The 23,864-nt window shown below is 38.3% G+C and overlaps 1 protein-coding gene across 21 annotated transcripts in view; it reads left to right on the plus strand.

Annotated features, from left to right (window-relative positions):
- The window catches only part of LOC136885226 (leukocyte elastase inhibitor), a 263,118-nt gene that overhangs the window by 175,232 nt on the left and 64,022 nt on the right, over positions 1-23,864 (plus strand). The gene's annotated exons all lie outside the window — the stretch shown is intronic.

A 23,864-nucleotide genomic window follows, 5' to 3' on the forward strand; every position in this document is an offset into this window, starting at 1 on the left:
TCTCTTAAAACACAAATCGCCACCGCTTCAAACACCATTCTTCGAAACGATCCCAGATTGCCTCCCTATTAACGCTTGAGTTGTGTTCTCCGCAAATGGATCGCGTTTTCGGAGCTTTAACACTAGTGTGTGATAAGGGCAATAAATAACGTTGCAACCAATCAAATATTAAGAATTCAATTTTACTGGCGTCTTGAACCTCATTTAGGTGTTAAAGCTGCCCAAATTCGTCAGGATACTGATTCTATTAGATGCTGGAATACTTAACTACCCTATTCCCGGAGATTAGATGTAACTAAGGACTTATTGTGTACAACCAAACCCCACTTGGATTTTTTTCTTATATATAAATGATATGAGTAAAGAAATGACATCACAGAACAGCCTTTTCTTGCGGAAGTCTCCTTTTGTTACATCGCCGCTACATCATCCCGAACCTGTGGCTTCCATTCTGGTCATTCGTTGTCATATTTTCGTTTCTTGACCGGGCGGCCTTCCTTCTATTGTACGTTAATATCGTATACTCTTATAACATCAGACCTTGTCGGCTGGAAACCTCATGACTGAGGTGGCTATACCTAGCTGTAACCGTTCTGTTATATCTCCATTATTACGAATGATCCATTCCTTCGTGGTGTTACTTTTCCTTTTTCTTTACTGTATAAAAAACAGATCGTGGAATTTAAGTGAGGTTTGTTTTTCTAACATTCTTTTAAGATATATACCATCTCAAGTGTACATTATTCAGTGTGCCATATGTGCATGATAATAATAATAACCATTTCTTTTCTGTAGTGACACTGACAGAGTTGACTGTCGTTGTGTGAGAGATTTGGGAGTTAGCGGTCCATCGTCAAAATCTGAGTGAGAACCTAGTTCCTTATCCTCAGCGTAATTCTTCCGAATCGAATGTCAAGACCCAAGAGTTCAGAATCTAATGCTATTCCAGCTGCACACAGTCCTAAGGCAGTGGCTCTGAACTAGAGAAATGGTGAAGAACTTAACTTTCACTTGAGCGAAAGGCATAACGTCCTAGTTCTCAACAATTGAACTGTTTCAATTAAGGCTCCTAGTCAACTTAAGATATTAATTTATTATACTTTTTAAAAGCAATTCTTCTTCGTATTATCATTATTATTATTATTATTATTATTATTATTATTATTATTATTATTATTATTATTATTTAGAAACATTTTCTTTTAGTAGTGGCTACAAGATCTTTTACGAAAAAGTGTTATACTGCAAATTAGATACTCAATTTTACATTCTTCGTTTAATGGATTTGCTTGTTTGTTTAATGTACGCAACTAGTCAGGTAAGATGCTCGCCTCAGTTAATTCGTCAACTATTAAATATGTCGAAAACCTATCTTTTTTAAACATTAATGTTACCATCGGGCTCATATAACCTTTCCACGGAGTCTATAACTTGTGAGAGAGCAGTACTAACTTAGTTATTATTATTATTATTATTATTATTATTATTATTAATACACAAATTAAGAAATATTGCCATTTAGTTATGTTTACTAGACACTGAAATTGAGGGATGAGACTAATTTCATATTCCGATTAGCAGGCTACTTCTCGACAAAATGGGCGTATTTCAAACTCGCTTCATTCGCCAGCCGCGGGCAGCCCTATTCGAATGAAGTACAAATTCGTTGTAAATTGCACGTAAATACACTATGATACTTCAGTGAGATTTTGAACGCGACATTAAAGCTATGTCGCTGAATGTTTGAAATTAAACCAAACTTGTAATTATATTTTTTCAGCAATAACATGACATGAATAAACAAGAAAGGATAAATATGCATAATAATTTGAACAAGGGTTAACACAACACGATAATAATGTTCTCCGTATGAGGAGCGTCAGACCAAAAACCGATAAATCCAGGAAAAAAAAAAACTTGTATTGGAGAATGTAAATGCACTCATAAAGTTATGGCTGCTTAATATGCATTAACGGTTAAGTATATTGTATGTGTTGACTTCATATAATGAATACATTTTCTTTCGAAATTACTTTCAGACTTAACTAAAGTTTAGGTGTAAGCAAATACGCTATAATCGTAAAATTGTAGAACTGTTTCCTCATTGATGAAAATATAATAGGAGCATCGTTTAAAATATCAAAACTTGTCTAGGAAGCTATAGGATAGCGCTAGATTTCCGGCCACAATTTTGAGTCCATAAGGAAATATACTGTGTGCTTCTGCTGGTAGTCGGAAGGTATATTCAAGTTTTCAAGGTATAGTATAATTAACATGTTTATATTAAATCATAGTCGTGAAATAACTTATTACCTTCTGTAATAGTTCGGTACAGTCAAAGAGGCAGCACAAACACTCCGAAGATACTGGTACAAGACGAAACACCATAAACTTTGAAATTGAAAATAAACGTTATGGAACTAAGAACTTGAGCCAAGTTTAAGATAGCGAAGAGTTAACAAGGATGAATCTTTATTATTATAAACTGTTGATTTATTGAAAGGATAGTATGTAATTTGGAGGATAATTATATATATTTGTGTGATAATCATATGTTCATTAAAGGAATGTCCTAGTCGAGCTTTGTTCGGGATATTGGTGATTAAATCCCTTTCAAGGGAGAAGTGTAATCTTAATAGTAATAAAATCAATAGTAATAACAAGGCTCTGTTCATTTCTTTGTTAGTTCGTGGTTCGAACACCGTCTTCTCTCTTATGGTTTCTGTTAGTTGATCCTAAAACATGTCAGTAGTAGCCTACTAAATGTAACTGTATCTTAACAATAGCTTGACAAACACATTCCATCGCTAAAGCTTGTGAACGAAATCAAGACCGTTAAATTATGGTTAATATCATTCAAAAAACAATAAAATGATACTGTAAGGATGGATGGTTGCCACCTGGCAGAATCGTCTGCTTAAAACCATTTTAAAAGTGGATACTTCACATTATGAATGACATCTATATAAGGGTTTGTGCGAAGTATGAGGCCTACCAGGTTGAAATAGGTTTGTGTGGAGCATTTTGTATTCTGGAAATAGTTACTTTTTAGAAAAAGTAAAGATACAGTGGGTGTTGCCAGGTAGCGGGGTAGTTGCAGAGGTGATTCAAATGTCTCCGCAGGAACTTAAAAAATTGCTGCAATTGCAACAACAAAAGCGTATCTCCATGTACCACAAAGTTTTAACTGTCTACCTGTACCATTTTTTTTTCTTAACATCTAAGTAGAGCCCCTCCTTAAATTCTATATATTTGGTGGAGAGACAACCTCTTCTATTTAATTGTAACTTTCCTGACTAGACTCCTGAGCAGAATGCCACATCTCGTATACGGTTTCTACAGTATTTGGCTCATCTCTTATAAACCGTAATACTATCGTAAAAGTTGGAATGTATTTACAAACTGATAAATTGATTTTGAAAGTATAATCTCATAATCCACTGGTTTCCAAATCCCTTCTCCCACACTTTCGACCATTTTCGTCCACAATTCACCCTCTGCCTGGTCTGATGGGCCTACGCTTTTCTGTTGTTTTCTTCTTCCGCTGAAGCCGTCGTAGGTCAATCGAGAAAGCAACGGACTTGAATTCTGAAGGCTCTGATTTCCTCTCCCACGACGGTCCTGTTGGCCATTTGACATACATATCAATTACGGCTGCAGATCGTGTGAAAATAGCTATGTACCTAGCATCATTTGATGGATATAAGACATATTTTTAATAATTTTATTTTCCGAAAGGATATTTGACACTTTTTTGTTTGTTCTGTTCTTGATATCCCTTTGGCTTGCTCTTCGTGTACTCAAGTCGACCGAATATAATGGGAAGTACAGAGCGGCTGTGAAAGCTAAACATTTCAAAAAATTACTCAGAGGGCGACTGTACAGTTGTGCTGGCCATAGTGTCAGACCTGTAGCTCAGATCCGCGTCATCAAAAGAAAATGACCGGTGGCCACTGTAGCTCAGTCAGGAAGGCATCGGCCGCGATATCCAGATGTTGGGAGTTCGGTCCTCAATGGCACGGTGTCTGGTTTGCCATTTTTATTCTGTATTTAATATCACTTCGGCATGTACAATATGTATTTTACGCAAGATAATGATCGGAAGACCGTTACTATGCCAGTAAATATCCTTGAACGGAACATCGCACGGTACTAATTTGAGGCTGCTCTTTCGATTGGGCAGACAAATTTAAACTTTAAACATTTAGTTTGCAGTGAGAACTTAAACGACGTTTTCTGTTGACACTGGACGTCGCATGACTTACAGGTTACACAGTTTTTGTTTTGGCTTTAGGTTCACTCAGCCTACACCAAAAATGAGTACCAGGTTAATTCCTGGGGGCAAAGGCAGCCGGCGTAGAGCTAACCACTCTACCCCATCACGTGCCGAGGTTAACAATGGTGGAAGCCTTTACCTTCCACTCCTCCAAGGGCCTTCATGGCCTGTACGGAAGTGACTTTGTTTTGCTTTCAAAAACTAAATTGAGAATATCTCCATCAACACCAGAATGAAGGAATCTGACCAGTCTTAGGTAAGACATCCGGTATACATCAGCCAGCATTGAGTGTTATATATGTGTGTGTGTGGGGGGGGATTGTACGTACATACAACAGGCAATGCACGAGGGTGTTTTAGTGAATTACATTTATTTATTTGCAATAACAAAGTTTTATTATAATCCACTTATTCAATACATTATATATATTACATTTGTTTGCCACGATCACCTCGGAGTTTGAGTACTAGTTTAGTATTTCTTGTACTAAAATACATTTATCTCAGTAGTTGTAAATTATTAAATTCACTATTCCGAAATTTGTGTAGCGCAATTTAATCTAAATGATGCATGTTTCAACAGGCGCTGCATTTATGGTCAGAAGCGGGATTCAAAACAGAATAAATATTTTCTCTGCCGACCATCCTTTCTTACATGTTATTGTGAAATTGGACTCGCAGATCATGATGTTTCTTGGTCGTCTGTCCGATGTGTCAAGGTATCAAGTAACCTGTAGAGTATTTTGTTCTTTATTTACAAAAATACTGTATCTACAATGTTCTTACATAGCAGTACTTAACTAGTATTTACAAATCATGCCAGAGTAGGAATATTTCAGTGACAAGATAGTTTTGTAAGAAAGGCCTGCAATATTTTCGTAACGCTTGAGATTTCCGCAGATTGTACGTAGATAAATGTAAGTAAAGATGTAAGCTTTTGGGCTTTGGCAGTGTCAAGAAAACAAGGCGGATTTCTTTGCGTTTCGTAGAGTATTTTGCTCCGCGTCTTCAGGAGAAAGTCTAGTCTGTTCGCGAAGAAGACTTCACTAATAATGGTGTGACTATTAGAATGCTTTACCGCTGATGGATAGTAAGTGGTACTTTCGTTCGTCACCAGATGGCTCACCGTGCGCTAGCCTTCTGAGTGGGAGTTGATGACACTATCTGAGCTCCAATTAAGATAGACCCTTGTTCGTGGGAAGTAAACATCAAGGTCATCAGACGAATGTGGTAGAAGAATAAATAAAAATAAAGTGGAACGGAGGCTGGCAAGGATAGAAAATTGAATAGAGTTGAGGTTGGGAAGAAAGGCGTGTACCAGAAAAGCAAGAACAAATGAGTGAGAATCGGTTGTGCGGTTTTTGTATGGAGGGGGGGGGGTGGCAAGGAGAATTGGAAAAGAGGACGTACTACAATGAAGTTAAATACAAGAAGTGAAAAGAAAGAATAATACAGTTAATACAGTAACGTGCGTAAACAGGTTATGAAAGTAGGACAGGCAGCCGGATTTAAGTCCCTGCGACTTTGACCTGATACCTTTAGTGAGGGAAAACCTCTGCGTCGGATGTAACATAGTTGCTCAGTGCCTAGGATTTAATTTTTCATTAGGAAAATTCGCACAACGTCACTAATGCTGTTTTATCTGCTTCAACAAAGTCATGCAGTAAAGTACTTACTGTATATGCCACTTAATTATTTCATTTCGTCTTCTTCGTCGTCGTATTCTCCCGCAATTTCTTCTATCGAAATTAAAAGTCTTGTATCTCGCAGATAATAATATATTCCGCGACATATTTTGTTGTTTATCCATTTCGATTCAAATATTTCCATTAAGTATTTCACATTTCAAATCCCTGATTTCGGCGAGTATATCCATCCGTATCGTTCTCTCGTAAAGAAATCTATATTTAAAGACTTGATGCTGTTTTGTCCACAGGTGTGACGTTAATAACGGTAACTTCGACTGAAATTCAGGTTTAAGTATCGTCCCCTAATTTTCCGTCCGTTTCGCTTATTCTCCATGAGCGAATTCATTGTTGGCTTATGTAATGTATTCTCGGGTCGTGTAGTTCAGAGCTTTCATCCGGGGGAGAACAGATTCGAGACTCTGAAGATTATATTCGTGGTTTCCCCGTGTTAACACCAAACAAATGCGATGCTTTCTAAGATCTTATTCTTTTCCATCCTAGTGTTGCCTAAAAACCTCTGTGGATTGGTGCGACGTTGAATAAAATAATACATCATTTGGTGATTTGGTCGTTTTGTTTTACAAGGAACACCGTAATAAGCGAGTCATCGTCTAAAAGCGAGAACGTTTATCTAGTTTTATAAATAACAAGCTATATAAGGCTTTACCTTTTATTAAGTGATTATTGGACCTACTTCAGGTAATTTTGTAACTTCATATTTTATTATACTGAGGCTTTCTGTAGTAGTTCTTGTGGTAGATCAAAGCTTTCTTCCAATGAACAGTTACTGCTGCTCTGCTAGTGACATACGCTCAGTAGGTAATATTTGATTTGAAAACTAGAATTTTAGCATGCTGTAGTTGAAAATGCCTCCGAATTGATTGCTTTATTTCTTGGTGAATTTTTAAATACAAGGTGTTTGGGATATAAGTGCCTATTTTTTGCATGTGCCGTCAAAATAATATTATTTCAAAATTAAACATTGAAATTAAAAAGGTAATGTTTTTATCATGGTTAGTATTATGATCGATTCAGGCCTAGTTTCTTTAATGAACAATAAGTGTTATCACTGCTATTAAGTAGCCTATACTTAATACACGATTGAACAAAATGGCCGTCTCGTTAACACTAACAAATTGTTAATACTTGTGTTAAATTAACATGGTAGCAGCACTGTGTTGTACTGATAACAGCTGTTAACATTTCAAATGGATAGCATGTAGAAGACGTAAGTTCGAAACTGGACTGCTGTATGGAGACTTTTTATGAACTGAGGAAGGCAGATGACCCATACTAACAAAAACCATTTTTGTAACGTTGTCAGAAGAAAGGTTTCGAGGAGGATACCTAATTACCAAAACTATAATGAACAAGGTACTAGGTGAAATCAAAATAGGTTAGTTTCCCACAGATTGAACTCACCAGTGACTCCAGTTGTTTATATTTTAGATACTATGCTTCAGACTCTTAACATGTAATTGTAAGCGACTGTGTTCGTGTGTGCAAGACACTTACGTGTAGAATTCTGCAGAGTTTCTGCTGCCATTGCAGCATTGGAAAGGTATTATATTATTTTCCCCGCAGAATGCCCGAAAATCATTCAAGAGTAACGTCACCTACTGTATTTCATTTTCCTTGTGTTGTAGGAGTTAATATTGCACTCATATACGAATATATTGAGTTGTGAGATAACATTCCGGTCTTTCATTATATCAAGCACACTCGCATACTTTAAAATGAAATTTACAAAAATCTTTGTATTCGTTATAATAACTTTTTGTTGTCTCCGCTAACCGTAACCTATAATAATTTCAACCGTGTATGATAAAATACAATTCCAACATACCGCTCTGAGTGCTTCATGTAAAGAAACAAGACACTCAGTGCCAAACGCGTTCAGAAACCTCATGGAAGTCTATTAATTTGTGTTTATCAAATGTTGGAAAATGTGTTCGAAAAGAGGAGACTTTTTAACCAAAGTGTTAAATTAACAATTGTTAGTTAATATTTGTTAATTAAAATTTAACACAGAGTTGAAGAAACCGGGCATTTGTGTTTTGCTGACATACATTATGAGTAGTATAATGCAGGGATTCGGCCGCCTCCTCTTGCGGGAAATTTGAATTCTGGCGGGAAATTTGAATTTTGGCGGGAGATTTGAATTTGTAAAGAAAGCCACGTGCTTTTTGACAGCTGTCATCAACAACGCATCGCTAACCTCACTGCTGCCATCTTGACGGACCTAAACCTCAGTGGTACCAACTTAACCTAACTAGCGCGAGGTAAACAAAGCCACGTGTTTTTTGACAGCCACGTGCTTTTTGACAGACAACAACGCATCGCTAACCTCAGTACTGCCATCTTGACGGGCCTAAACCTTAGTGGTACCAACTTAACCTAACTAGCGCGTGGTAAACAAAGCCACGTGCTTTTTGACAGCCACGTGCTTTTTTGACAGATGTCATCCGCCATCTTTAAACCACAGAGCACTGTGCTGCCCTCTTTATCGTAGTAGATGAAAATTCGTCACCTGTCATCGGCAGTGCTGCCATCTTGGCGGGCCTAAACCTTAGTGCTACCAACTTAACCTCACTAGCGTGAGATAAACAAAGCCACGTGCAGCTGTCATCCGCCATCTTTAATCTAGAGATCACAGTGCCGCCCTCTTTAGCTACTTACCTTTGAAATGTGGTACGTCACAGCTGTCATCCGCCATCTTGCATCGTAAACCTCAGTGCTGCACTCTTTAGCTAGATACCTTTGAAATGTAGTGGCGGCAAATTCCACGTGCTCTTGTTTGGAAACAAAGCCACGTGCAGCTGTCATCCGCCATCTTTAATCCAGAGAGCACCGTGCTGCCCTCTTTAGCTACTTACCTTTGAAATGTGGTACGTCACAGCTGTCATCCGCCATTTTGCATCGCAAACCTCAGTGCTGCACTCTTTAGCTTGAAATGTAGTGGCGGCAAATTCCACGTGCTCTTGTTTGGAAACAAAGCCACGTGCAGCTGTCAACCACCATCTTTAATCCAGAGAGCACCGTACTGCCCTCTTTAGCTACTTACCTTTGAAATGTGGTACGTCACAGCTGTCATCCGCCATCTTGCATCGCAAACCTCAGTGCTGCACTCTTTAGTTTGAAATGTAGTGGCGGCAATTTGAAAAATTCTTTATGCTCCTGTTTGGAAACAAAGCCACGTGCAGCTATCATCCGCCATCTTTAATCCAGAGAGCACCGTGCTGCCCTCTATAGCGGAAACTCGCAGTACTGCGTCTATTTCGTCTTACAACTTGGAGGAGACAACATGTGTACATATAATTTATGATCTTTCACCCCCAATATTTTTTTAACATGTAAGTATGTAGTATCTCGCAACATTCTTATCCGTGTGTGTATCAGTGTTCTAGTCGTGTTGCAATTACTAAGCGAGTGACCCGAGCGAGTTGGCTACGCAGTGTGCTTTCTTGATTTTCGTATGACATATATCAGTGTATTTGCAATTACTAAGCGTCTTAGCAGTGCGATGAACGAGTTAGCTACGCGGTATAGATTTTTTTATTTTCGTACTAAGCAAATCATTTGAAGTGTTGCCGAGTTAGCTATGCGATATGTGCACAGTGTGTTTTTGATTTTCATACTAGGCAAGTGATAGGCGAGATAGCTATGCGATATGTGCACAGTGTGTGTTTTACACTAGGTAAATCATTGAAGTTGTACTTTTGCTCTGAACACATCAAACAATGTTCTTACAGTATTCGATTCTAGTCTTGCTATGCTTCAATCTAATTTTCTTAGAACAAAGGTATCCCCTAACATGTTGTACAGTGTTCGGTTCTACTTGTTTAGTGATCTGAACGCATTAATCAATGTTCTGTTCACATGTTAAGGTTAACGACATCGAGTGCAGTGTTCGATTCTAGTCTTGTTATGTTTCAATCTGATCTTCTTAGAACAAAGTATCCCCTAACATGTTGTACAGCGTTCGATTCTACTTATGTAGTGTTCTGAACACACCAAACAATGTTTTAATCACATTTTGAAGTTAACGACATCGAGTACAGTGTTCGATTCTAGTCTTGATCACTTATTTTGTGTTCTGAACACATCAATCAATGTTCTGATCACATGTTGTATCGAGTACTGGCTGTCTCATAAGGAGCTATGTATAGCCGCCATCTTGCGTCCGCCATCTTGCGCAAGCATCCTTAGGGGCGTCTCTAGCCATCTTGTGCAAGGATCCTTAAGCCGCCTCATAAGAGCAACCACCATCTTGCGCAAGCATCCCTAGGGTGTCTCATAAGAAACTATGTATAGTGATCATCTCGCATAAGCACCTTTAAGGAGTCATGTATAGCCACCATCTTGTGCAATTAGCGTCGAGAGATGGCTGCTGTAGAATTTTTCTTTTTAAATTATCCGCCACCATTTTTCAACTAAAGAGTGTAGCACTGAGGTTTGCGATGTAAGATGGCGGATGACAGCTGACAAAAAGCGCGTGAGTTTGTTTACTAAACAAGAGCACGTGGAATTTGCCGCCACCACAGTTCAACTAAAGATGGCAGCACGGTACTCTCTTGATTAAAGATGGCGGATGACAGCTAACAGAACTTTTCAAATTACCCGCTACTACAGAGAGCAGCACGGTGCTCTGTGGATTAAAGATGGCGGATGACAGCTGACGAAATTACCCGCAGCACAGTGCTCTATTGATTAAAGATGGCGGACGACAGCTGTCAAAAAAGCACGTGGCTTTGTTTACTAAACAAAAGCACGTGGAATTTACCGCCACCACATTTCAAAGGTATCTAGCTAAAGAGTACAGCACTGAGGTTTGTGATGCAAGATGGCGGATGACAGCTGTCAAAAAAAGCACGTGGCTGTCAAAAAACACGTGGCTTTGTTTACCTCGCGCTAGTTAGGTTAAGTTGGTACCACTGAGGTTTAGGTCCGTCAAGATGGCAGCAGTGAGGTTAGCGATGCGTTGTTGTCGATGACAGCTGTCAAAAAGCACATGGCTTTGTTTACACATTCAAATCTCCCGCCTAAATTCAAATTTCCCGCCAGAATTCAAATTTCCCGCGGGAGGAGGCGGCCGAATCCCTGCATTATACTACTATTATGATATTCCCCAGTGTGAAAACTCTCGCCTCTTGTACTTAGAACTTTTTTATACATCTTACGCATGCATACTGTCTGAAGCTGCAATCCAGTGATGCACGTACTTATAGACAATTGTTTCTTGCACATTATCTATGCATACTGCCTGACTCAATGGTATAAGCCGAGGGGCAACGAAGCTACTACCTACCTACAAACATAATTGTACATCAAGATCCTCTCTCGGACAAACTATTCGGCATTCTTCTTTTCTTAAAGTAATATTTTACGAACTGCAAATGTTCATCCCTACCTGCCGTAAGGTTATTTTTACTTATCTCCCAAACACACTGTATCTTGCTCTGGCACTGTGTACTAAATTGATTCCTTTTGATTGATTTTGTACAAAGTAACGCTGTGGCTAAGCCAGCCTCACCTTATTTTTCACGATAGTGTGCGTAGATACTTCCTTTATTTTGACAGCATGTCCGCGGGGACGTATTTTGTCGGCTTACTTTTATGATTTTCATCTAACTTGGTTTAGTTTTAAGTCAATGTATCCATTTTACTTTTCAATTGCTTCATTGTTGCCGTACGCAAGTAATAACACTAACTTTTTCATTGTTGAAATAATCAAAACTCACAGGACATTTCCTTCGAAGAGGTTTACGGAGCTTTAAGACTAGTGTGTGATAAGTATAATAAATAACTGTGCAGCCAATTAAATATTAAGAACACTAGGTTACTGGTGTCCGGAACCTCATTTAGGTGTTACGCTGCCGAGATTCGTCAGGATATTGATTCTATTAGACGCTGGGATACTTAACTACACCATTCCCGGAGATTAGTAGCTAAAGACTTATTGTGTACAACCCAACCCCACTTGGACTTTTTTTTAATATATAAATGCTATGAGTGGAGAAATGGTATAACAGAACAGCCCGGTTTTTATTTTATTTTATGATTACTGTATATATAGTAGTATTAAATAAGTTGCAGGAGTGTGCGCGAGTGCAAAACGACTTGGACATTGTTCTTACATGGACAGCAGACAGTAAACGGGGTAAAAAGTCAGGTTGTAAGTTTCACCAAGTGCGAAAATCCTCTTATGTCCTTTGCACTTCCTAACAAAGCGAAATCGCTCTAAGTCTTGAATTTAGTTATATCGCCTCTACCTCATCCCAAGCCTCGAAACCTATGTGGCTTCCATCCCGATCATTGTTTGTCATATTTCCATTTCGAAAAAGATATTAGTCTGCAGAGTGAGAAAGAACGCGATACAATTGTCAACCAACGTTTCTTGGCCGGGCGGCCTTCTTTCTACTGTACGTTAATATCGTTAATATCAAACCTCATCGACTGGAAACCTCATCACTGAGGCGACTATACTTATTTGTAACCGTTCTAGTATATTCCCAATATCACGAATGATCCCATTCCTTCGCCGTGTTACGATTTCAGTTTTCTTTACTGTATAAAAAACTATTTCTTGTCGTACAAGATCGTGGAATTAAAGTGAGGTTTAAATTTCTATCATTCTTTTAAGGTATATAGTATCTCAAATGTACCTTACTTTTATCAGTGTATCATGATGTGCATGATAATAATCACAATCTCTTTTCTATTGTGACAGTGCCGACTGTGGTTGTGGCGGTATGGGTCCATCGTCAGAATCTGACAGTAGCTCCCTATCTTCAGCGTAATTCTTCCGAATCGAATGTCAAGATCCAAGTATTCAGAATCTAATTCTATTCCAGTTGCACACAATCCTAAGGCAGTGGCTCTGAACTAGAGAAATGGTGAAGACCTTAGTTTCACTTGAGCGTAAGGCATAACGATTGAACTGTTTTAAATAAGGCTCTTAGTCATCTTAAGATTCTTATCATTTTAAAAGCAGTTCTTCTTCCTATTCTTTTTCTTCGTAGTATTATTGTTAATATTATTATTCACGTTTAGAAACATTCTTTTAGTAATGGCTACAGATCCCGTACGAAAAATACACTGCTAATTAGATACACAATTTTACGTTCTTCAATGAATGGATTTGCTTGTTTATTTAATGTACGCAACTAGTCAGGTAAGATGCCTCAGTTAATTCGTCAATTATTAACGATATCGAAAACCTTTTATTTTTTTAACATTAATGGTACCATCGGGCTCATATAACCTTTCCAGGGAGTCAATAACTTGTGAGATAGCAGTACTAACTTAGTTACTGTTATAATTATTACATAAATGAAGACATGTCCCCTTTAGTAATGTTTATTAGACACTGAAATTGAGGGATGAGACTAATTTCAAATTCAGATGAGTACTCGAGAAAATGGACGTTCTTTAAACTCTCTTCATTTGCCAGCCGCGGGCTGCCCTATCCGAATAAAAAAGGCCTACTAATTCATTGTAGATTGCACGTAAATACACTATGATACTTTCGTGAGATTTTAAACGTGACATTAAAGCTATGTCACTGAATGTTTGAAATTAAATCAAAGTTGTAATTTTATATTTGTTCAGCAATAACATGAATAAACAAAGGCTAAATATGCATAATAATGGGAACAGGGATTAACACAACACGATAATAATTATCTCCGTAAATCAAATGTGAAATATCGATTTACTCAAGAAAATAAAGGTATCTGTGTTTGATCAGACTGCTTGTGTTACTGGAGTTTCATCAGACCGCAGCGCATATATTGAGTCAAGCATCTAATTCACTAGCATTTTCTCTTGTGAACACCATTTCGCTTATTGCAAACAAATGCAACTGTAGTATACTTATTATTATTATTATTATTATTATTATTATTATTATTATTATTATTATTATTTAGTACACTTATTTATTCGAAACAGTTATACTGCTCATCGTCATTTACTTATTTGTCATCTTCTTCGTTGTTTTGATTATCCTAAAGCAGGTTCCTATTGTGGCCGGACCCCTGGTGTAGGGGTAGCGTGCCTGCCTCTTGCCCGCAGTCCCCGGATTCGATTCCTGGCCAGGCCAGGTATCCTTATATGCATCTAAGGACTGGTGCGAGGTCCACTCAGCCTACGTGATTACAATTGGGGAGCCATTTGACGGTGAGATGGCGGGCCTATTCTAGAAAGCCAAGAATAACGGCCGAGAGGATCCGTCGTGCTGACCACACGACACCTCGTAATCTGGAAGCGTTCGGGCTGAGCAGCGGTCGCTTGGTAGGCCAAGGCCCTTCCAGGGCTGTTGCGCCATGGGGTTTGGTTTGACTTAGGTTCCTATAGCACAAAAAATAATCATTCCTCCAGTCCTTTCCAAATCGCTTGACCATCAAACCAATCACGTTCTGTTTCTTTATTAGACTATTGAATATCTTCAAAGGGTGTAGATGATTTTTCTCCTCTGTTTTAAAAATAGTCACTTCCTTTCGTGAACAGACTCGTTCCGACGATTTTTTCAACTTGAATTATGTTTCTATTACAGATTCAGAAAGATTACATTTTAGTAATGTCTACTAGACACTGGAATTGAGGGATAAGATTTAATTTCAAAATACAAGTGCTTCTGGAGAGAATTTCTTTAAATTACGTAGTTTGACGTCTATTCTTCCACGCACGTTTTCGTATGAGTCTCCGGGAGATTTAATGTTCCGTAATGCAGGTACTCCTTTCTTAAAGTTCGCACAGTGCCGTGTTTTTTATATTTCAAATTCTTCCTTTTTTAAATAACTGGTCTTCTCCATTAAAAACGTTGCTGGATTTGTCGGTTTGTTATCCAGCCGATTTATTTCAGACCACTTGTAAAGGCTTTTGTTTGATTATTCTTTTCTTGGCATCATGCTGTGTGTTTAACCCTAAACTTCTCCCTGAAACACGAATCCAATAAAAGTGGATTTTTACATCCGGTTCCCTGTAGCTCTAACGTACAACAGTAGTAAAAGTTTTAAGTCATAGAAGTTTACCTTAGTGTAGAAAATGATGCAGTTCCATTTAAACACTAAGTTAGTACCATTATCTCGGCAGATTTTGTCACCCTGGAAAAGTACTCAAAGTTCCATTGTGAACCCCTTAGAAACAGCTCTGAAAGTAATTCGATTACTTAACCGCTTGGGAGTAACTAAAGGTGGGCATTTTTGCCGACCTACCCTATATTAGAAATGTTGTAGCTACAAACTGTGTTTCTCCAAACAATTATTTACATTTAAGCATAATTAAATCCATCATCCTTCTCGTTTGAATGAGAAAATTAGCCTGGCTGAGACGCTTTCGTCTGCGAATACGTTGTGTTCCATTATGACGATCGTATTCGCGGTAGAAATCGCTCCCAAGGTGATATGTTTGCTTTAAAATGGGTAGTAGCTTCGGTGTAATTACATGTATATTTTCATTACATTCACGTAAAGAGCATTGACGGTGGAGTTTTATTGAAAAAGATTACATTCAGACTAAACTGCAGATCTAAGCAGATAGACTTTAATCGTAACATTGTAAAAATGTATCTTGATTAAATAAAAACAAAATTACAACATCCATGAAAATCTCAAAACTTGTCAAGGAAGCTATGGTATAGAGCTTGATTTACAGTGCCCATTTTGAGTCCATAAGAAAATATACATTATGCTTCTGCTGGTGGTCTGAAAGAATTGCTGATTGCCTTAGTGTTTAATAGTACGGTACAAGAGACAACGCAAGTGTCTGTGTTGAAATACTCCGAAGATACCGGTACAAGGCGAAACATCATAAATGTTGAAATCTGAAAATAAACGTCCTTGAGATAAGGCAGAAGTGAAGAGGATGGGTCTTTATTGATATAAAATTGCTGATATTTTAAAAGGATAATGTGTAGTTTGGAGGACAGTTGTACAATATGTGTGTGATAATCGTATGTTCATTTATGTAATGTCGTAGTCGAGGTGTGTACAAGTGATTGCTAATGGAGTCCCTTTCAAGGGAGAAGTGTAATCCTAATAGTAATAAATCATTAGTAATAACAAGGACAGCTCTGTTGATTTCTTTGTTAGTTCGTCGTTAAGACAGTCTTCTCTTTTCTGGCTTTTGTTATTACGAAGTTCTCTATTTGATTCTGAAACGTCACTAGTACCCAGATGTAACTGTATTATAACAGTAGCTTCGAAAACACTTCCATCGTTGTAAACTTTGAACGACGTTGAGACACTGTTTTAAATTACGGTAAAAAATATAAACGAGAACTGCAGTGTGAGAATGGATAGTTTCCAACTGGGAAGATCTGGCTTGCGCATAGAGATGTAGTTATTAGAGATGTTTTATTGTTACCACTGCGTCTCTTAGACCACTAACGGTTTGAGAGTGATTAAAACGTTAGAGAACTATTCCAGTTATGTTACCTGTTGAACGTCCATGCAATGTCGGTAGTAGAGGAACTTTTTAACGCGCCCAAAGTCAGCGGCACGAAGTTGATGCATTTAGAAGTTTCGAATATGCAATGCAATAAAAAAAAGTTACAAAATGTTCTTTATTGTATCACAGACACACACAACGTGGAAATGTTATTGTTCCGATATCCACAGCAAGTGAACGGTAATTATGAAAAGGATACAGTCTGTGGGTATTTTTATTGGAGGTTGTCTCTACTTCACTCTGCCTTTGTACCGCGCATGGCCTCCTCCTGGCGTTGTTCAGGTCTCTGACACGCTGTGACATGCTTGCGATCGGTACACTGACATCTTGAGGAAGAAGGTCTGATTTCATCTGGGAGTGTCTGTGAACGTTGTAGAGGATCAACAAGGCCTGTTTTCAACCTTTTCCATTCATGCTGAATGCAGTTCATGTCCGGTGAAGTGCTTGGCCAATTCATATAGTTGATACCCGCAATGGGGGTATGCGTTATTGTCGACTGAAATGAATTCAGCATCACATTAATCCTTGAAGGTGTTTGCAATGGTCGAAGAATTTCAGTGGTATACCGGTGGGCAGCCTTCACGTCCCAAGAATTGGTATCCGGGCATGTTAGCCGTATTTATAACAAGTTTGATGAAATAGTTAATATAGTCTGATTTTAAATCGGAATGTAGCCTAGTATAAGTAATGCAGTTAATTTCATAATTAAGACTCTCTTTGAAAGAGTTCTCTTTCGAAATGCTCAAGCCACTCCATTTGTTTTCTGGTTTGAAACTTTGTTTTTAATCATTTGGAATATCAAAGAAATAAGTTGTAGTGATGTGTTTACTTTTTATTTTCCTATGAGATAACTCAAGGTATTTCTGAATGTTTAAAATCCATTTTAAAAACGGTACTTCATATTATGAATGACATGTAGATGAGGGCTTGTGTGAAGCTGGAAGCTAACCGGGTTATAATTGATTTACCTGGACCATTTTGAATTCTAGAGATATTTACTTTTTAGAAAAAGCAATGCTACAGGCGTGGCCAGGTAGAGAGGTGGGGACAGACAGACAGACGCAGGGGTGATTCAAATGACACCGCGGAACCCTAAAAATGACTTTAGATGCAACAACAGAAACGTAACTCCATATGCCCCGAAGTTTGAAGTTTCTACTTGTGTCGACATTTTTTATTTTGGTCCAAAATCTCAGTAGAATCTCTGCTTAAATTCTACAGATTGCGTGGAGAGACTACTTTTATAATTTATGGTAACTTTGCTGGCTACATTCCTGCGCAGAATGCCACATCCCATTTTAGGTTTCTACAGTATTTGCTTCTTCTCTTATAAACAGTTCTGTTGTAAGTTACAAATATTTACAAGGTGATGAATTGGTTTTGAGAGTATAATCGCGTAATCCACTGGTTTCCAAATCCCTTCTTCCCAACGTTTGATCATTTTCCTCCACGACCGTCTTTTGTTCCTGGTCTCGTGGGCCTACGCTTTTCTGGTTGTTTTTCGGGTTTTTTTTTTTCTCACCGAGGCCGCCGTGGGTTAATCGAGAGAGCATTGGATGCCGATTGCGAAAGCTCTAATTTCCTTTCCCACGACCGCCCGGTTCGCCATTTAACATAAATATGTCTTACGGCTGTGGACCATGTGAAATTAGCGATACAAAACATGTGACGCAATGTTACCTAGCAACCGTTCATAGATGACCAAGACCGAGAGAAACGTAAGACATAGCCATACTAGACCTAATAATATATAAAGAGGTAAACTTTGTATGCAGTGGCTAATCTCAGAAACTACTGGACCGATTCTAAAAAATATTTTACTAATGTAAATATTCATTATTCCTGAGGGACATAGGCTGTATTTTATTTGCAAAACTATTCCAGGGGGCACGGGAGGAGATATAAAAAATAACAGGCTAATATAGGCGAAATATCGAATTTGATTTACAAGGACGACACAAAGCTCAATTTAAGCCCCTTGACGCAAAAAACAGAACTCGGTAAGCTCTACGGATCCGAAATCCATGTTTTAAGGTCCTAAAACAAACCGTTATGGAGATAATGGCACCACACTACCCTTGCTCTAGGAATCGGATAAACATATGAACTGCCATAACCATGTCAACATCAGCTCCAGGATTCTACAGCAGCGAAATTATCTACAATATATCACAAAAACCTAACATGTTACAGACATGAAAATTAATATTTGGAATCTCGTTTAAAATAAAACAGTTTTTTTTAAAAAAAAAATCACTTAGACCTAAGGGGCTGAAAGGAATAGAAAAAAGCGAGTGAATTTTCAAAATGAGTATCTTCTTCTTCTACCGCTTTCCCCACACCTGTGGGGTCGCGGGTGCGAACTGTGTCGCACATGTGTATTTGACCTTGTTTACGTCGGGATGTCCTTCCTAACGCCAACCCTATATGTAGGGATGTAAATACTATTGCGTGTTCTTGTTGTGGTTGGTAATGTGATGTGTTGAGTGAATATGGAGAGGAGAGTGTTGGGACAAACACAAACAACCTGTCTCCGAGCCAGAAGAATTAATCACACGCGATTAAAATCCCTGACGCAGGCCGGAATCGAACCCGGAGCCCTGTGAACCGAACGCCTCAACGATGACCACTCAGCCAAGGAGTGGGGCAGTTTTTAAAATGAATATATCTACAGTATATCTCATAAGCTTAACATGTTATAGACGTGAAAATTGGTATTTGGAATCTCCTTTAGAAATAAAAAACACCCCCCCCCCAACCATTTTTTTTTTTTTCGACTTAAAACAGCGACTGTTTCTCACATGTAGAGTTCCATGTCGCATGTTCCAGATTTAGCTCTGCCAATAGCCTGGTCTTCTTAGCCCCAAAAGGCAATGCCACAAAAGTGGTTTACAAAGAGGTTCTGGGGCAAATGAAATGCAGATTTTCGGTGCGTTTTTATAATTTAGGGATTTTCAGTGCAGTGCCGAGGAACAATTACTTTTTATCAAATTACGAAATCCTCGCTGGGTAACAGCTAGTTTATCATAATTTGATTTTCCGAAAGGGATGTTTGACACCATTGTTTGTTTGTTTCTTCTTTTCGTGATACGCCTTTGGTGTGTTCTTCGCGTACTCAACACGACCTAATACACTGGAAGTCTATAAGTACAGAGCGGTCTGAAACCTAAATATTAAAAATAAATGGCTCACAGCGGGCGACTAGCGCACCCTCTACAGTTATGCTGGCCATAGTGTCAGACCTGTAGCTGAGATCCGCGTCATCAAAACAAGAATGACCGATGGCCACCGTAACTCAGTCATGAAAGCATCGGCCGCGAAGTTCAGATGTTTGGGGTTCGGTTCACAACGGCAAGGTGTCCGGTTTGATATTTTTATTCCGTAATTATCACTTCGGCATGTACAATATGTACTTGACACAACCTAATGAGCGGAAGACTATTAATATCCCAATAAATATCCTTGAACGGAACATCGCACGGTACTAATTTGAGGCTGCTCTATCTATTGGGCAGAGAAATTTACACTGCAAACATCATTTAGTTTGCAGTGAGAACCTAAACGACGTTTTCCTTTGACACTGGACGTCGCATGCCGCACAGGTTGTGGAGTTTTTGTTTGGGCTAACTCAATCTGCATTTAAAAATAAAATTGGAAATATCTTCAAAAACACCGGAGAAAAGGAATCTGACTAGACCTAGGTAAGGCATCCGGTATATGGTACTTCAGCCACAATTGAGTGTCAGTGTGTAAGGCAGTGGACGGCGGTGTTTTCGTTCTGTTTGTGTATTAAATGTATTTGCCGCGATCATCTTGGAGTTTGAGTATTGAATTTAGGATTTCTTGTAATAAAATGAAATAAATTCCTTACGTTAGTAGCTGTAAATTATTAGTCTAACTATGATGAAGTTTGTGTATCGCAATTTAATCTAATATGATGTATGTTTCAACAGGCGGTGGTTTATCGGTAGTACGCATGTTTGTACCGAGAAAACATGTTTTCTGTGCCGACCATCCGTTCTTACATGTTATTGTGAAATTGGACTCAGAAATCATGATGTTTTTTGGTCGTCTGTCCGATGTGTCAAGGTATCAAGTAACCTGTAGAGTATTTTGTTCTTTGTTTACAAAAATACTGTATATACAGTGCATTTACTTCCCAGTATTTAACTTGTATTTACAAATCATACCAGAATAGGAATATTTCAGTGACAAGGTAGTTTTGTAGCGAAGGCTTGCTTTATTTTTGTAACGCTGGAGATTTCTGCAGTTTTTACGTGGATAAATCTAAGTAAACATGATAAGCTTTTGGACTTTGGCCGTGTCGAGAAAACAAGGTGAAATTCTTTACGTTTCGTAGAGTATTTTGCTCTGCGTCTTCAGAAGAAAGTCTAGTCTTTTCGCGAGGTAGACTTCTCTAATAATGAAGGTGTGACTCTTAGAATTGCTTTAACGCTGATCGATAGTAAGTGGTACGCTCGTTCGTCACCAGATGGCTCACCGTGCGCTAGCCTTCCTTGTGAGAATTGGCGACACTATCTGAGCTCCAATTGAGATGTTTCTTGTTCGTGGGAAATAAACGTTAAGGAGGCTGGCGAGGTTACAAGATTAGAATAGAGTTGAGGTTGGAAAGAAAAGTATGTACCAAAAAAACTAGAAGAAATGAGTGAGATGATCGGTTGTGCGATTTGCGAATGGGGTGGGGGGGATGTAAGGAAGGAGGGATGGAAAAGAGGACGTACTGCAATTAGGTTGAAGACAAGAAATGAAGAGAAGAAATAATACAGTAACATGCATAAGCAGGTTATGAAAGTAGGACAGGCTCCCGGATTTAAGTCCCTGCGACTTTGATCTGATCCATAAAGTGAGGGAACTTCTGCGTCGGATGCAAGATATTTGCGCAGTGCCCAGGATTCAATTTTTTATTAGGAATATTTGCACAACGTCACTAATGCAGTTTTCCCTGTTTCAACAATGTCATACAGTCAAGTACTTACTGTATATGCTACTTAATTATTTCACTTCGTCGTCGTCGTATTCCTGGCCTTTTTCCCCCCAATTTTGGGGAAATGGCCCGGTACTTCATCTGATATATTCTATCGAAAGTAAGTCTTGTATCTCGCAAATGATAATATATTCCGCCACATATGTCGTTGTTTATCCATCTCTGTGCAAATATTTCCATCAAGTATTTCACATTTCTGCGAGTATAAAAATGTGTAACGTTCTCTCAAAAAAAATCTATATTTAAAGACTTTAAGCAGTTTTGTCCAACGTCCACAAATGTGACGTTAATCTTCACTGCGCCTGTTAGCTTGGAATCATTGAAATGCAAGTCTACGTATCGTACCCTAATTTAGTATTTGTTTCGCTTATTCTCCATTACCGGATTCATTGTTGGCTTATGTAACGTATCCTCTGGTCGTGTAGTTGGAAGCTTTCTTTCGGGTGTTAACAGATTCGAGACTCTGAAGATTACATTTCGTGGTTTCCCCGTGTTTAGACCAAACCAATGCAGATGCCTTCCGAGATCGTGCCCTTTTCCATCCTAGTGTTGCCTAAAATCTCTCTGGATTGGTGTGATGTTGAATAAAATAATACATCATTCGGTGATTTGGTTGCTTTGTTTTACACGGAACACCTTAATAAGAGAGTCATTGTCTGAAAGCGAGAACGTTTATCTGATTTATAAATAGCGAGTTATGTAAGCCTTTACATTTTATTAACTGATAATTAGGCCTATTTCACGGATATTTTGTCACTTCATATTCTATTATACTGAGGATTTCTCCAGTAGTGCTTGTGTTAGAAGAAAGCTTTAATCTAATGTACAGTTATTGCTGTATGCTAGTGACATACGGTCAGTAGGTAACATTTGATTTGAAAACTAGAGTTTTAGTTAGTATACTGTAGTTTAACATGCCTCCGAATTGTTTTATTTTTTGGCGAATTTTTAAATACATGGTGTTCGGTATATAAGTGGTATTTTTAATGTGCCGTCAAAATAGTGTTCTATTTCAAAAATTAAAAATTGAAATTAAAAAAATTGACGTTTTTACCATGGTTAATAGTATGATCGACTCAGGCCTAGTTTCTTTAAAGAACGTTAAGTGTTATCACTGCTATTATAGTCCGCACGGCCTTACTTCTAAATTGAAGTTTCGCAAAACAAATGAGCATCGCCTTTCCTCTGTTGCCAGCGCGCTAAGCCCGCGAGAGCAGCTGATGCAGTACGACCGCGGTAAGTAGCCTTTGTAAAATGTAATACCGTACTCGGAAAATAAAACTAATGAATATGGATTGAAAATAAATTCACAAAAACTACACTTACTAACGACGTCTGACACTAATAAGAGAATATATTAAGAATAAAAGAGAATGAGGAAATAAAACATCACTCACCACCAATGGTTGACACAGGAAGTAGGTTACGGCCTACATAGGGAAAACTACACCGATCTCAGAGTCACTAGAACCCTCCAACAATATGAAAAAAAACCCTCACTAATCACTGAAGGAAAATGCAGAAGATCACGAAGCGTACCGAACACCATACAAGCTGAGCGAGATAGGTTAACCACGCGGTGAATGTAAATATTAGAGTTGGCAACTGGGTTTCGAGATCGTGCTCTGCCGATATAAATCGAAATGAATGGCAGATTGGGATTGGTTGGATGTCTATGCTTCAACACATAACCACCAGACAGAGCCAAAATCTGCCAAAACGTCAATTTAGAAGTAGAGCCGTGCGGAGTATAAGTATGCTTAATACACAATTGAACAAAATGGCCGTCTCATCAAAAATTGTTAACACATATAATTTGTTAACACTTGTGTTAAATTAACGAAATAGCAACACCGTATTATACTGATAACAGCTGTTAAAATTTCAAAGCTAGACTGATGTGTGGAGATTATTTATGAACTCAAGAAGGGAGAGGAAGAGAGGTTTCGACAAAGATACCTAATTACGAAAACCATAATGTGAAATGAAATCAAAATACGTTAGTTTCCCACAGATTGAACTCACCCGTATCTCCAGCCCCGCAGTGGGTTATATTTCTTAGATATTTTGCTTCAGACTCGTATCATGAAATTGTAAGCGACTATGTTCATGGGTGAAAGACAAGAGAGTGTAGAATTATGCACAAAATGTTCCTCCTACCATGTCAGCTTTGGCAAGGTATTACATTATTTTCCCCGCAGTAAAATAATGCCCGAAAATCATTCAAGTGTTCCATTAATTATCACATTTTTCATGTGTTGTAGGAGCCTTAGATTGCACTCATATAGGAATATATGTTGTGACACTACATTCCGTTCTTTCATATTTTTTCAAGCACACTCGTGTACTTCAAAATTGCATTTACAATAAAATGTATCTCCCATTCGTTATAATAACTTTTGTGTTGCCTCCTACTGCACATGTTTACGTCTTAGCGGTCTTC

The sequence above is a fragment of the Anabrus simplex genome, chromosome 14 (assembly GCF_040414725.1).
Source record: "Anabrus simplex isolate iqAnaSimp1 chromosome 14, ASM4041472v1, whole genome shotgun sequence".
NCBI classification, from domain to species: Eukaryota; Metazoa; Arthropoda; class Insecta; order Orthoptera; family Tettigoniidae; genus Anabrus; species Anabrus simplex.